This window comes from Plecotus auritus, assembly GCF_963455305.1.
Source record: "Plecotus auritus genome assembly, chromosome: 11".
Lineage (NCBI taxonomy): Eukaryota > Metazoa > Chordata > Mammalia > Chiroptera > Vespertilionidae > Plecotus > Plecotus auritus.
The window spans coordinates 15065068-15078618 of NC_137777.1; positions in this window are offsets into that span (position 1 = coordinate 15065068).

The following is a 13551-nucleotide window of genomic DNA, read 5'->3' on the forward strand; positions in this document are numbered from 1 at the left end:
CAGATGAACCTAAGCTTGGCTGAAAGACACAACGGCGTGGACCCTTCCAATATGTCTTGCGTGTTATTTTGCCTACCTGCCTTTTTTCCATGCAGAACAGGGTTATCCTGAGGAGGCACTTCGTGGCAGGGAGAGACCGAGTTCTAAAGAAAATGATAATTTGCCTGTGGTCAGTGCGGTGGCTCCTGCTACATGCTTCCTTGCCTGATCTCTCTGGGGCCTAGTCTGTTCTCTGAGGTGATGGCGTGGGGTGGGGGAAGGGTTGGTGCAGCACAGCTGACTAATCTAGGTATGGTTAGGTTGGGGATCTCGTCTCATTTAGACTCCATGAGTGTGTGTGAGAGAGAGATAAAGAGATAGATGATAGATAGATGAAAGAAAGATAATAGAGAGATGATAGATAGATAGATAGATAATGATAGATAGACAGATAGATGATAGATAGTTGGATGATAGATGATAGATAGATAGATGATAGAGAGATGATAGATAGATAGATAGATAGATGATAGATAGATAGTTGGATGATAGATGATAGATGATAGATAGAGAGATGATAGATAGATGATAGAGATGATAGAGAGATAGATGATAGATAGATAGATGAGAGATGATAGATAGATAGATAGATAGATAGATGATAGATAGATAGATAGATGATAGATGATAGAGATGATAGATAGATGATAGATAGTTGGATGATAGATGATGATGATAGATAGATAGTTGGATGATAGATGATAGAGAGATGATAGATAGATGATAGAGATGATAGATAGATGATAGAGAGATGATAGATAGATAGATAGATAGATAGATGATGGATAGATGATAGGTAATAGAGTGTGTGGGGTGGACCTAAGAAGGCTTCTTCTCAGAGGAAGAAGGGGCAGCTGCCCACGTCCTGTGATGCTAAGCTGCCTGTCCAGGCCTCTCTCCACCTTCAAGTCCAGACCAGATCATAATGAGGACTGAAGTCACCCAGCTGGGTCACCAGGAGTCCACAGGGCCTGCCCAGCAAGGTTCGCCTACAGGCCCCGCCTAGGCTGGCCTGGGAATGGGCCTCCTTTGTGTGAAGAAACTTGAGCCTCCCAGATTGCACACGGCTGGGTGTGTCCCCCACAGAGAGCCCTTTGTGCCTGGGAGAGGGTTGGCCCGTTTGTCCTGGCCGGAGTCCAGGTACTGCCCACGTGCAGCCACGCTGCCGGCTCCCACCTTTCCTCTGCGGCTGTGCTTCCCTCCTCCAGGGGGTGGGGGTGGGGGTGGGGCAGCCGCTGAGGGCAGGGCACCTGGGAGGAGGCCCGGGTTTTGCTGACCCTGGAAGCCTCTGGCTGGAGGCGGAGGTGACTCCAGGGACTCCAGGGGGCCCTGGGGCTGGCTGTCACCCTGGGGCAGGCTGACAGAGCAGGGGCCGCTGACAGGCCCACCCTGGGTCACCGGGGACAAGCCCTGGGGCCAAGAGAAAGCTCTGAGGCCGAAAAGCCCTGCCGGGTCATCCTTCCTGGGTGGGGGTGGGATACAGCATGATGAGACTTGTTGCTGGGGACACACCTTCCGTGAAGAACCACCATTATAATTGCCACTGTTCATGCTCCTTTAAAAAATTAAATGTAAAAACCCATGAGAAATCTCACGCTTGTCAGAGCCTTCCGCCCCCGCGCCCGGCTCCCATTGCAAATCCCTGGCATCTTCTGGGAGCTAATTACATGTGTGTGCAAGACACAGGCTCCTTTCACGTTTTTCTCCTTGATGGGTCCTAACCCTTCCGGCCGGCTTCCCCGCGTCCTCCCTGGGCCGCGGGCCTGACCGTGGGCTGTGCTCCCCAGGGCTGGGTCTCAGCCCCTGGCTGCTCAGGCCCGCCGCCCGGAGCTGCTGAGTGGGAGGCGGCCCTGCCCTGCAGCTCTCCTTTCCCACCGCGAAGATCCAGCCCCCGCCAGCCCCGCCGGCGAGCTGGGGATGATGACAAAGCACAAATGGAAGGTGTTATTTAGGTGCCCGGCACTTCGCCCCTCTGGAGCCTACCTCCTTTTGCCCTCCTCCCCCTGAGACGGGGTCAGGCGAGGGGCATCCTGAGGCCACCTGTGCGAAGGCGCAGAAAGGGACTAAGACGGCTTCCAGGAGGTGAGACGCACCGTTTCACAGTTGCTGTTCTTCTGGTTCTTTCTTCTGATTGCTCCCACATGTGGACACGTATTCCACTCTCAGGATGGCTCACCTAAGCACCTATGACCACCTCCGGAAGCAACAAGTATGGACTAATACCTGGGGTGATTGCCTCTCCGTGGGGTTGGATTTCACCCACTGATGAGCTGTCTAATTGCACAGCTGTGGGCCCCCCCCTGAGCATGCCAGGACTCCCTGGGTCTGGACAAGTCCCAGCACCGCAGGGCGCGAAGGGCCTTCACACCAACCCTGCCCTGAACCAGGACACGCCTTCAAGCGGACAGCTTCCCACCAGCCTCTGTCCTCTGATATTGCTCCCCCAAGCCCGGCAATAAAGGAAACCTCAAGGTTGTAAGTTACAAGAAATCACGTCTGTAATTACGGTTCTCAACTGCCTGCACATGAAACACCCCCCCGGTTAATGGGCAAACCTTCCATTGTGGGCTGATGTCTTCCCGCAACTTTCTGAACCCCAAACTAGGGCAGAGTCTGGGAATGTTAAACTCATTTTCATTATTAGCCATAAATGAAGAAACGCAATCTGCTGCTACCGAATTCCAAAATAAAACACTATTATGAATTTTCTATTCGTCTTAATATTGTGTTCTGCAGCTTCCCTTCTTAGGTGAGACAACCAAATATAGACTTTCTGAAAAGAATAACTTCTCTGTTTATTTTATTCTTCAAAGCACAGTGTGGGCTGAGAGGGCATCGATGACTGGTGTGACAAACCACACTGGATTACTGATGAGTGGGTTGGGAGAATTCAGTCTCAAATGCACAGAGCCTGTGAGAATGCAAATTCCTGAGCCCTGAACCCAGAGACCCTGATTTAGGAGGTCTGGGGTGGGACCTAGAATTCTGCATTTTTAAATAAGCATCATGGGCAATTATTATTTAGGGGTGCGGGAAGAGACTGGACAAAAAGCTTACACCTATGGATGAAGACAGTGGCGGGGGATAAGGGCATAGGGTGGGGTGGGGAATCAGGTAGAGGGGAGCTAGGGGGAAAAAAAGAGGAACACCTGTAATAATCTGAACAATAAAGATTTATTTAAAAAATATATATATATATATATTTTATTGATTTTTTTACAGAGAGGAAGGGAGAGGGATAGAGAGCTAGAAACATCGATGAGAGAGAAACATCAATCAGCTGCCTCCTGCACACTCCCTACTGGGGATGTGCCCGCAACCAAGGTACATGCCCTTGACCGGAATTGAACCTGGGACCTTTCAGTCCGCAGGCTGACGCTCTATCCACTGAGCCAAACCGGTTTTGGCTGGGCAATTATTTTTTTAAATATCTTTTTATTGATTCCAGAGAGGAAGGGAGAGGGAGAGAGAGAGAGAGAAACATCAATGATGAGAGAGAATCATTGATCAGTTGCCTCCTGCAGGCCCCCTACTGGGGAACGAGCTTGCAACCCGGGCATGTGCCCTGACCAGGAATTACCTCCTGGTTCATAGGTCGACGCTTGACCAATGAGCCACACCAGCCGGGTGCATCTTGGGTAATTCTGATGCAAGTAGCCACCCAACTACTGGCTGAAAAGCTCCCGGGGGGATGATGGCTGTGGCCTTTGAGCTCGGAAATCAGCTGGACACCCAGCAGCTGCTGCTCTCCTCCAGCTAGAACTTTCCTGGAATGTATACTCCAGGAAACTATTTATATATCTATTTTTAAAAGACCGTTCGTTTTTTTCCTCCTTGACTATAAAGCTAATGAAGAGAATTTATATAATGCCATAATTTTTTTAAATAACAAAATCACTCATAATTCCTCCATAAAAGGGGGGACGGGACATTAACATTATGTTGATTTTTTTTCCCTTCCTTGTGTATTTTTATAAAGTTGACAACATACTAAAACATATCATTTCATTTTTCCTGTTATTTTTTTTCTGGAAATATCATTTCTAAAGGCTACATAATATCCCCCCATGTGGACACGCCTTATTTTAGTAGCCATCCCTACCTGCTGGACATTGAAGTTGTTCCCAGTAATTAATTATTACAAACAGTATTAGATACATACCTCTGTGCAGGTTTTACCAACATGTTTGATGACTTCCTAGAAATGGATCACTGGATTAAAGAATGTGTTTGAGGCTCCTGAGAGATGGACCTGCTGCCTCAATTTGCCCCCTCGCCGGCACGTATGGAACGCCCGTGTTGACTACCCCCTCAGCTTGTGCTATAGCCCGTGTATCAAACGTAGCCCGTTACCATATATTATGGGTTGTTTTCCCTAAAAGAGATATTGTGAAGTCCTAAGCCCTAGTACCTGTGAATATGACCTTAGTAGGAAACAGGTTCTTTGCAGATGTAATCAAGTTAAGAAGCGTTACTTAGAGTGGGCCCTATCCACGACGTGGCAGTGTCCTTATAAAGAAGAGAATGCCACGAGAAGACAGAGAGACTGGGAGGACGCCACGTGCCAACGGAGGCAGAGATTGGAGGGATGTCGCTATAAACCAGGGGTGGGGCACCTTTTTCCTGCCGAGGGCCATTTGGATATTTATAACATCATTTGCTTAAGGCCATTCACTTAATATACATTTAATATATAAGAAAAGCTCCTAGATTTATTGAATTTCAAGTCCTGCCTGAGGTTGCCTGGGCAGGGCCAGGCCAAATGATTTTGAGGGCTTTACACGGCCCTCGGGCTGGACGTTCCCCACCCCTGCTAAACCAAGGAACGCCAAGGATTGCCAGCTCCCTGTGGCTAGGAAGCTAGGAAAAGACAAGGAAGGATTGAACCCAATCTCCGAGGGGGCATGGTCCTGCTGACACCTTGATTTCAGACCTCTTGCCTCCTGAACTCGGAGCAAATAAGTGTCTGTTGCTTTAAGATACCCAGTTGGTGGTGCGTGGTTATGCAGTCGTAGGAAATCAATATACCATGTCTTCCCCGAATTGGTGTCAGCTGGGCCAGAAAGAGCTGAGGTGCAAAGGACAGCTCTTGCTCCCTCTCAGAAGGTCGGCTGGTGTAGGTGGCTAATGTGTCCTTCCTGCTCCCGTCCACCAGGGCAGGAGTCCAGGGTCCGGCATGCGGCTCTGGGCGCCACCACCATCGTCAGAGTCTGGCTTAGTGTCTTCCCTCAGAGTCACATCTCACACACAAAACCTAAACTTTGCATTTTTTCTTCAAACTCTTGGATTTGACTCGACGGAATAAGTATTTATCATGCTCTTTCAGCACCTCCCAGATTAAAGCCACATTCGAGGCCCAGTGTCTGGGCAAAGGCCATCTTTGTCACTGATTAGGCCTGACTGATTCCTTATCAGGTTTCTCTCAGGCCCTATCGGTGGGTAGATTTGCTGCTATTAAATTCCTTCCTTCTAGAAATCTGGGTCTTTACTCCGGTGGCTTCGGAAAGAATGAATTGCTCTCTCAGGTTGACCTTCTTCGCCCTGGACAGAACCAGGATCTAAGGAACCCCAGAAGGAAAAGGTCATATAAGTGTAGGAAGTTATTACCCCCCATAGTTAGAAAATCTCATTGGAGAGAGCATCGGCCCTGGGCCTGGAGGGTCTCGGGTTCAATTCTGGTCAAGGGCATGTACCTCGGTTGCAGGCTCGATTCCCGGGCTCCAGGTCAGGGTGCCCGCAGGAGGCAACTAATTGATGTTTGCCTCTCCCATCAATGTTTCCCTCTCTCTGTCTCTTCCGCTCCCTTCCACTGTCTTTAAAAATCAATGAAAAATCCTCGGATGAGGATTAAACCCCGCCCCCCCCCCAAAAAAAAATCTAAAATATGTTAAGCTACTCTTTGGGAGTCACTTCCTCTGGTCCTAAAGAGCTCTGAGAGGTAGGTGTAACGATCTCTATTTTACAGGTAAAGAAACCAAGGCCCAGACAGGTAAGCAGGTGGCCCCAGAGAGCAGAACTCAGACCTGGCAGAGCAAGAGGTGGACCCAAGGGCTCCTAACACAGTGTCCCCCAGTATGTGCTCAAGGGTGGCCTGAGATGGGTAGCCGCTCAGTGAAGTGATCAATGCTACCAAGGGATGCAGATGGTATGCCAAACCACTTGTGGCAGATGGTCCCAGTCCAGCGCACGTTCATCTCCAACTTTTTGAGTATCTGCCATAATATAGAATTTTATTACATGACCCCTGAAAATAGTCTGATCCCTACTAACTCATCTCCTAATTTTCTCTCTCATCTTCAATGCAACTGCTCCCCAAAAGTTGCAAGGAAAGCGAGCCCTCTAAACGCCCACGAGGAATCTTATATTCATTGGTATGCTTTGGAAAAAGTTTTGTGAAGCCAGTTTACTCTCTGTATGCATGGACATTTACACCTGACATGTTACGTTAGCACCTGGGTCCTGAGAGGGGGTGTACACACAAGACCACAGTTTTAGTGCCGTACACTGAACCCTCTGCCCCCCCCCCGTTCCAATCGCTAGGGGAGGAAGCGAAGGCTCTTCCTGCTGAAGGGCTGCCAGGAGTCAATCGGGGTGAGGAGCCAGGGTCCCAGAGGCTGGGGTGAACTGTCAGGCCAAGAGCAGGCTGGGTCAAAACCCAAGATGAGGCTCCCCTGGAAGCAGGCACGGCAAACAGGAAGTCCCAGCAGACACAAAGAAGGCTCATCAGGCCACAAGGGCAGAAGAGGGCAGACTGACAGCTAAGGCACTTCCCCAGGAGTTCCACCGAGAGGGAGCTGCTAAGGTGACAGTCTGGGACCGGGGGCGGGTCTTGGAGGAAGGGGAAGTTGAATATAGCAAAACCTCTCAGGCCAGGCAAAACACCGTAAGGGTTCTGTGGAGGTGCCCAGGGCCAAGAGCACTCAGTGGGATGGGAGAAAGCAGCTTCGCAGAGGAGGTGGCAAGGGACCTGGCCCAATCCTGAAATATGAGAGATCAGAATTTGAAACAGTGGAGGAGGCAACCCCCACCAGGAGAGTTCTCAGCCTGAAAAACAAATGTGGAAGTTGGGGGTTGTGGTGTTTGTGGCTTAAGTATCTGGCCACCGCCTCCTCCTGCACCTGGCCTTCGCTCCCAGGATAATCCCCACTGGCCCAGCCCACCAACTTCCCAGAAGGGCAGCCACACAGGGCCGGGGACCTGCCACACCAACACGCTCTATACCCATCCCCTGGCCACTATTTTTGCCCTCTGAGGTCACAGGGCTCTGCATCTTGTCCCACCTCAGCAAATTAGACCCCTTGGTTTCCCAAGAGCTGTCATTTCTCACTCTTTTCTGCAGAGGCTGAGAGCACAGGGCTTCCCAGAAGTCTGGTTCAATGCTATTTTGAGCTGGAGTAGCTTGGCAGAAAGAGCCGCCCGCCCACCCGCACACTTGGGAAAAGGCTGCCCAGGGAGACAGGCCGGGCGCGCTTGCTCTGCATGAGTTTGAATGAGGATCCCATGGGGCTAGAAGCAGCTCCTGTGGTCGCTGGAGGCTGTGGGGACGAGCAGCTCTGGACGGACCCGATGGGTTCTGTTCACCCAGCGGGTGCTACTTCTGCCTGCAAGATGAGATTCAGGCGCCCCCTCCCTGGGCTGGCATCACTTGTTGAGCCATGGCTTTGGAAAGAACAACAAGTCAAATCCCGGAAAGAGACTGACACTGAGAATGAATTCCAGCTGGAAGCCCACCAATGACAGTTGTGCCTCACTCACCCTGGGGGTCACGGGAGGGGTGAGGTGGGAGGGCTTGGGAGGGGAGGAAACCCAAGTGCCCCCCTTTCTGGCTATTCTGTCCTCCTGGCTCCTCTCTCCCTCCCTTCCTGTCTGACAAGGTCAGGGAAACCTGTCAGGGCTAAAGACACTTCCAGGCAGGCACCCCTAAGGCCAGTTCAGGTGGGTGCTGCTTTTATTTCTTTTTATTGATTTCAGAGAGGAAGGGAGAGGGAGAGATAGAAACATCAATGATGAGAATCATTGGTCGGCTGCCTCCTGCACACCCCACACTGGGGATCGAGCCCACAACCCAGGCATGTGCCCTTGACCGGAATGGAACCGTGACCTCCTGGTTTATAGGTCGATGCTCAACCACTGAGCCATGCCGGCTGGGCCAGGTGGGTGCTTCTTCCTTTAAAAAAATCTTTATTGTTGAAAGTATTACAAACGTTACAAATGTCCCCCTTTTCCCCATCAACCCTCCCTCTCCAGCCCCCTCCCCACCACAGGCCCTCATCACCCCACTGTTAGACACGTATTGATTAACTCCTCCCCCCCCCCCCCCCCCCCCCGCCGCCGCCTTCCAGGTGGGTACTTCTTAAAGGACCCTTTACCCTCCTCCAGCATCCTAGAACCACAGGATGCCGCCTCTCCAAATGGCAGCCCATAGCACCCACAGACTTCCAGCCTTGGGACCAGGCAGGAGCCCAGCCTCCTTCCCCACCTCTCATCCCTTCCTACAGCTCATCCCTGTTCCCCTCAGGGGGCTTCGGCCTAAACCCTCAGGAAGTGGGAAACTCCAGTTATGTCCCTCACAAGTGCCTGCAATTCTTCCCTCTTTTTGTGCTTCATTCCTTCCTCCTACCACCCGCCCCCTTCACTGGACCGCCTCCCACCCTCGGTTACTGAGGCTCCCCTTCACCCTTGGACACACAGCTGAGGTGGGCAGGCCGGTGTGGGTGGGTGAGGAAGCTGCAGAGTTGGGGTCAGCCGGTGCATTTCTTCGGGCAGCGCCAGCCCCGGGGCCAGGCCAGAGCTGCCGGGTCACGGGAACTGGGCCCAGTTATCCTGACACCATGCTGGCGGGCGCCTGGCAACCCAGGGCGTCCACCAGCGGTTCTCTTCCTCCCCCACTCACTCGGCCCGCGGCCTTTCCCAGCAAGGACCCCCTCCCCCAGCCTCCGAGTCCCTCCGGGGCGGTCCAGCCACCCACCACTGCCGGCTCCAGCACGTGGCTCCGCGGCTGCAGGCTTCCTCGGCGCCCGGCTTCCTCGGCGCCGGGCAGAGACGCAGGGTGGTGTCCTCTCTCCCCGCCTACACCCCCCGCACCCTCCCCCCCGCCGTGACTTCTCGTAAAGGCTGCTCCGTCCCCACCCACCCCCGCTCTCCCGCGGCTGCCAGGCCGCGCCCCCCCCGCCCCTCCCCCGCCCCTGGCAGCGGGCTCTGCTGCGGAAACTGTTGACTCAGAGGGTGGCCGGGCGGCCAGCGTCTGATGTCAGCCTGGAGTCGGCCCCGGAGTGGAGGGGCAGGGACGGGGGTGGGGGGAGGGTGCCGGGGGCGCAGGGCCGGCGGGAGGCGAGGAGCGGGGTGCGGGGCGCCAGTAGGGCCGGGGGGCGCCGAGCTGCGGCTGCCTGGGCGCCCGTGAGTCACGCTGCGTCACCGGAGCAGATGCCCGGGGCGAGGTGGGGGGCGGGGGGCTCCCTGCTCCCGCTGACTCATCAGAAAGCCGTGCTGTGCGGCCCGGGGTTGAGGGGTGTGGGGGACCGGGGCGAGGCCGGGCTGGCGGCGGCCCAGGTCGTTGGAGGCGCGCGGGGCCGGGAAACCCCAGAGGGCGGATGCGGGGACAGCTGGCGGCTGCCGGGGTCACCTGCAGCGCGGGCGGGCGGGCGGCAAAAGGAGGGAACGCGTCCCGCACCCCCAGCCACCTGCGAGCGGCGTCTGGGCCTTTATTGCCGGGGAAAATGGGGGTGGGGGGGTACGGGAGGCTTCCCTTCCCGGTGTCGCGCACACCCGCTCTCAGGAGAAGGCGGTTCCAAGGCATCAGCACTGGCCTCGATGGCGCCCGAGCCCCCCCGCCCCCTCCCCTCCCCTCCTCTCCCTCCTCTCCCTCCTCTCCCCTCCCTCCTCCCTTTAAGACTTCTGGTCTGTCTGGGAAGAGGCTGCACCAGCATCCAAGGCTGGACGCTTTCATTCCCGATCTCGCTCCTACCCACCCCTCCGCAGGGGAAGAGGCCCAGATGCTGCAGACAACCACGTGCTGGGTCAAGGCCAGGCCCCAGCTCTTTCCGTCACTGCTGGCTAACCACAAGGTCCCCTGGCGCTCAGGAAATGGAACGGAGGGCCAGCCAGCGAGGCAGGGGCACAGCAGAGGGGGTTTCTCCGTGGCCGTCCACCCCGTCCTGGATCAGGGGCAAATGCTACGGCATTCAGGAAATGTGTGCGGCTCCTATGCAAGGTGTCTCCCCCCCACACACACCCGCTTCCCGCCCCCACGACAGGTGCGGGAGGAAGAGTCGCAGAGGGGCCTCACCCTTCCTGCCTCTACACCCTGGCCAGGGACACAACCCCGGGCACACCCTGAGCTGTGACAAAATGGGAAGGGGGAGGGGTGCAGGCACACACAAAGCCCTGGTGGAGCTGGCATTAGGGCAGGGACCTTGAAGAGTGATTTGAACAGATGGGGCAAGGACAGACATCCCGAGCAGAAACAAATGTCTGGAACCAAGTCCTAGGGGCTGGAAAGAGCAGGGTGAGTTCTGGGAACGGCGAGCAACCCAGTTGGACTGGAAGAACTGAAGCTCACGGGAGCTGAAGCGCAGATGTGGATCTCAGATGCAGGCCCAGTGGCCCAGAGGGACCTGGAGCCCTGGGTTCCACCCTGTGCCCCGGGGCACTGAGTCATGCCAGTTCCCAGACAGATGAAGTCCTTCCAAGAATCCCACAGTCCTGCTCAGTCACAGCTGCGGGAGCCTCGCTGCCTTTGGGTGGCTGTTCGTTGGTTCAGTCACCAGCATTCTTTCCGTGGGCACAGGGATGGGAACCCCTGATGCCAATGGTCACCATCGAGAGGGGCTGGCCAGGCCCTCCCGGCCTTCAGACTGCCCCCGAGAGTGGCCCTGGCAGGTCTCCAGCAGCAGTTGGACTCCCTGAGCCTGGACTTGAAATGTGTTTCCCAGGCACCCGTTCTGCAGCCGAGACCAAAGTTTCCAACAGGAAGGGAGGGGAAGACTTCTGTTTGTTTCTCAAGAGCCAACTGGCCTTTCGAGCCAGAGATAACCACCATGCACCTCACTGCAGGAGCGCCAGGCAGCCGTTGGAGCTGCAGCAATTTCCCGCCGACTCCGCATACATCACTCCAGCATGGAGATAGTTTTCAGTGAGCATTCTATTCCTCCTATTTTGCTAGTACCTCCTTTCACAAATTGAGGGAAAATCTCCAAGTCTGGCCCTCACAATGCTCAGCATTTGTCCACCCCCTCCCACAATCTACAGGCTTTGGGGGGGGGACCCTGAAGCCATATAAGAGGCCCCGTGTAAAGGTCAGGCTGAAGAACTTGGCTACGAGGGTACTGCCACTGATTGACAAGGGGGCGGGGGGTGGTGACCAGCTGTACTCTACCTGGACAGAACAGAAATATGGCCTTCACCCTGGAGGGGGAGGGCGTCTAAAATTAAAGAAGAATTTCCTGACAGATGACAAAGTAGCCTTAAGGACCCGTGAAAGTTGGAGATTCATCCATCCTGAGCACCTGACCCTGTCGTCACCAGTGTTGCTCCCATTTGACAGCTGAGAAAACTGAGGCTGAAAGACATTCAATAACTTGGTGAAGCAACCACAATAGCAGAGCTGGAATTGGACTCTGAAAGAGTGGCAGTTAAAAGCAGTGGGGTCTTTTGACCCCAACATCCTGGGATTGAGTTTTTCATCTCAAACACTGCTATCAGAACCCCAGAAAAGCCACACTTAGTCCTAGTGTTGGGGCATTAAACCCAAAGGGAAAACGTGTCACTGAAATGCTTGTGCCCTTTCTCCCTTTTGAGTCCCCGTCACAGAAGAGGAAACTCTTTATGTAACCAGTGCTCATTGGAAGGTCTTTCCTGGCAAGCAAGAGATTGGGGGGGGTGGGGAGGGGGGGTCTTGGGAAATGCAGAAGAGGTGCCTCAAGAAGGCCCTTTACGGAAGGTCAATTTTGCTCTCTCTTGGGATCCCCCGACCGCACCACAAACTTCCTGGTGGGAAAGCCTGCGGGTCTGCTGGGAAGTGGGTATTCGTTTTCCCATTTTACGGATTAGGAAACTGAGGCTGGAGAGAGATGCCACTGGGATTCCATTGTGGCTGGATGGGGCTCCATGAATTCCTTCTCGGGCCCAGCGGGAGGCCGGACCACCTACTGTGGACAGGCCTGGCGACCGAGCCTCCCTCCAGAGCCAGGCTCCGCTGCAGGGGTGGCCCGGGCGCGGCGGTGCAGAGGAGCCCGGGAACGGCATCGGCGCGCGCGCACACGCCGAGGCCGAGGGCCAGGGCCGCGAGCCCGGGAGGAGCCCGCTTCCCGCCCCGGCGCCGGGGGAGGAGGCGGCCGCTGCGCTCCTCCCCCGCCCCCATCCGCGGCGGCCGCCAGGTGCCCAGAAACGTGGCCTCCCCCTCCCGCGCCTGTTCCCTGCGCAGCCCGCGTCTCGGCTGTCACGTCTCCCCATCCGGCTCCAAAGTACAAGTCAGCCGCAGCCCTGCCAGCCCCGCGGAAAGGCGGGGGCCGGGGAGGCGGCGCCGGGGCGAGAGGGGCAGCGGAGGGAGGCGGCCCCTCCTCCCTCCCGCGTGGCGCGGGCGGGTCTGCGAGGGGCCTGGCCCAACTGCCGCGCCTGGCTCGGCCCGGCCCACGGGGCGAGGCGCCGGAGAGGCCGTAGCGTCACGGCTGCCGCCCCTGCCGGGCGGTCCAAGGGCGGGGGCGGGGCGAGGGGAGGCCCCGCGGGGAAAGCCGCGAGGCCGCGCCTCCCAGGCGGCGCGCGGGCCGGTGTTGCTGGGGAGAAAAGCGCTGCTGGGCCGCGGCCCCGCCCCAGCCCCGCGGACACAGCGCCCTCTGCTGGTGCTGCCTCAGCGCTGCACAGAGACGCCACCGCACCTACAGCCGCGACCCACTGCGGAGGCCCAGGGCAGCTCAGGCTGGGCTCAGAAATTACTAAAGGTCATCGCTCGCTCTCTCCCTCCCCTCTCTCTCTGACTTTTTAAACGAATTCATAAATGAGCCCTGAGCATTGCAGAAAACGTGGAGAAGAAAAAAAAGTCGCTCATATAATGCCTGTATCTATAAAGAAACTCTTAGGATTTTTGTCTGCCCTTTCAGCGCTTCATATCTGCACGCCTGTGTGTGTGTACATTCTGTATAGAATAAAAAATACAATATTGTCAGTTATGTGCGTTGTTTATAGAATAAAAAATACAATATAATATTGCCAGTTCCTGCTCCACCCTCAGGGTCTACAACACTGCCTCGCAGTGCGCTCCAGGTGCTCGAAACCACCTGTTCTCTCTCCCCTCAGGGGATCCACTCCACCGTACATCTTTTTTTAGCAGGCTTAAACTTTCCTTTACGATCCCTGACCCCACATGTAAGAGGTTGATGGTAAAATGGACCACTAGCCCCGTTAGCTAGAATCTGCAGGCCAGATGCGTTTGGAATTCAGAATTATTCAGCGTACACATATAAGGTAACCCCCCACTGGGGTCCGGACAACACCCTGTAATCAAACACCACATTCCTG